The sequence below is a fragment of the Triticum dicoccoides genome, chromosome 1A, assembly GCF_002162155.2.
Source record: "Triticum dicoccoides isolate Atlit2015 ecotype Zavitan chromosome 1A, WEW_v2.0, whole genome shotgun sequence".
NCBI lineage: Eukaryota > Viridiplantae > Streptophyta > Magnoliopsida > Poales > Poaceae > Triticum > Triticum dicoccoides.
Window position 1 is genome coordinate 453,016,508 of NC_041380.1, and position 2,678 is coordinate 453,019,185.

The following is a 2,678-nucleotide window of genomic DNA, read 5'->3' on the forward strand; positions in this document are numbered from 1 at the left end:
CCCGCTCATTATTTGGGGAGAGGCCCAGGGCCTCTATAAATAGAGCTAGCCACCACAGAGTAGAGGGGGACATCTAGAGATCGGACAGAAGGCAGAGAGGGGGGACACACCTAGACATCTAGAGATCTGATAGAGCCCTAGCAGAGAGAGAGAGGCGACTAAACTCACCCAAGCAGTTCATCGCACCAGCTCAAGAACACCTCTCGCGAGGCCGTTCTTCCCTTGTACTGTTCATCATCAGCCCCTGAGGCAATCCTCCACACCACACACTGGAGTAGGGTATTACACCACAATGGTGGCCCGAACCAGTATAAACCTCGTATCCCTTGTGTTGTTCGTTGTTTCCAGCTTAGATCACACGAGGAGATTGGACACAGATCGGTAGGGGAGAGATCTCTGTGCGCACCCCAGTGTTCGAACCTCAAGGGTCTGTCGGAACCCGAAATCCGACATTTGGCGTGCCAGGTAGGGGTGCGCCGGAATCTTTCTTCCGCTGTTTGCGTGTGATCTGCCGTCGTGTCCATGGCTGACGCTTGTCGGGCTCGCGCCGAGCGCCAGGCTGCTCTCGCCACCCGCGTTGCCTAGACGACGCCCGTCGGCGGACTCCCTCATCGTTCCCCGTCGCCTGCCGCCAACGCCGTCACCGGCCCGGCGGGGAACGAGTAGCAGACCTCGTCCCAGCATGCTTCGGTGCGGCGGGAGGGCCGGACCGCCACATCGTCGCTGACTCCAGCCGCTTCGTCGTCCCACGCCCGTCGCGCCCCCATGGACGCACACACCGCGCTGCTCCTGGCAAGAGAGCTCCTACACTACCGCCTCGTCGACGACCTCTACGAGGACTGGCTCGCCCGCATCACTGAGCTCATCAGTGCCGCAGGGGGTTCCCCCTTGCCGTCCTTCTCGCTGCCTCGCCCTCCATTTTGCGCAAGATGCAAGGATCAGGAGGTGCCTCCACCACCTCCTCCCCAAGAAGGCGCCCTGGCTCCAAGGCGCGCAGCCCCTGGGCAAGACCCTCCGTGTCTGGCACCTGCGCAGCAAGAAAGGAGCTGCCAAGAGATCACTCATCCCCAAAAAGGTGCTCGTGCGCTCCCAGCGCCGGCGCGCCAAGATCGCGTCCCTGCATCTCCATGCCAAGACCCCGTGCTGCTCCAAGCGGTGGCGCACGGTAATCCCCAGGAGCAAGCCCAATACCAGCAAAAGGCACCGGTGGCCACAGCAGGCTACCGCTCCCTCACCCCCGAGCTACGCGGCGTCGCATGGCCAGGCAAGTTCAAGCCTGACCTACCCCCTCACTACGATGGCACGGCGGACCCCGCGGAGTTGCTACAGCTCTGCGAGCTATGCATCGAAGCCGCCAACGGAGACGAAAGGGTCATGGCGAACTGGTTTCCCATGGCGCTCAAGGACGGGGCCCGCACCTGGCTCCTGAACCTGGCTCCTGGCACAGTCTCCTCCTGGGACGACATGCGCACTCACTTCATCGCCAACTTCCAGGGCACTCGTGACTGGCCCCCGGCCGTGAGCGATCTGCGCCGCATCAAGCAGCAGCAAGGGGAAACCCTGCAGAAATATATCCAGCGCTTCAACAACGCCTGCCTCAAGATCCCCAAGGTGACTGAAGAAGCCATCATCTTGGCCTTCTCCGATGGCGTACGCGACATCAAGATGAAGGAGGAGGTAGCAATCCATGAAGACCTGTGCACATCCCTGGAGCTGTTCAACTTGGCGACCAAGTGAACCAGGGCCGAGGAAGGGCACCTTTCCCTCCTCAAACTCCCGGCTGCCGACTCAGAAGAGAAGAATCCCAAGGCCAAGGACGTGAAGCGCAAGGGGGCTGCCTTGCTTACAGTGGAGCCAGACACCAAGCGAGGCAGGGATCAACCGGAGTCATCCAAGGGCAGTCGATACTGCGTGTACCATGACCTCCACTCCCACAACACCAACGAATGTCAAGAGCTCAGGGCCATGAGAGATGGACGTGTCGGCCGATGCCCCGAGCGCAAGGACAGGGGCTATGGTCGAGGAGGAGGAAGAGGTGGCAGACAATGGGAAGACCATGGCCCTCGCCAAGGATGGCGTGACCGACCTCGCGAGGATCGCTGGCAGGACCAGCCTCGCGAGGGAGGCTGGAGAGATCAGCCTCGTGAGGATTGCCCGCATGGCAACGCATGCCTTCCTCCTCTGCCGCCACCGCCAAGGAGGAACGAAGACCAACATCAAGACGAGGGGGCTGGGGGCTTCCAGGAGCCGCGCGCGATCGCTTGCATCTTGGGTGGCGCGCAGGCCCCAGCCTCGCAGCGCATCTTCAAGAAGTTTGCTCGCGAGGTGAATGTAGTCCTCCCCAAGCTTGAGGCCACGCGCCCTCTTAGGTGGTCTGCGTGCGCTATCACGTTCAGCTCAGCGGACCAGCTCAAGTGCGCGGCAACGACCAGAATCCTCCCGATGCTTTTCTCCCCAGTCATCAGCAACGTGCAGGTCACCAGGACCCTCATTGATGGCGGAGCAGGACCCAACGTCCTGTCCGTCGAGACGTTCGACAATCTCCAAGTGCCCTATGATCAGCTTCAGCCAACCAAGCCCTTCTCAGGAGTCACTGATGGTTCCACTGTTCCAATAGGGCAGGTTCGCCTTCCAGTCACCTTCGGGCAGCGCAACAACTACCACACCGAGCTCATCGA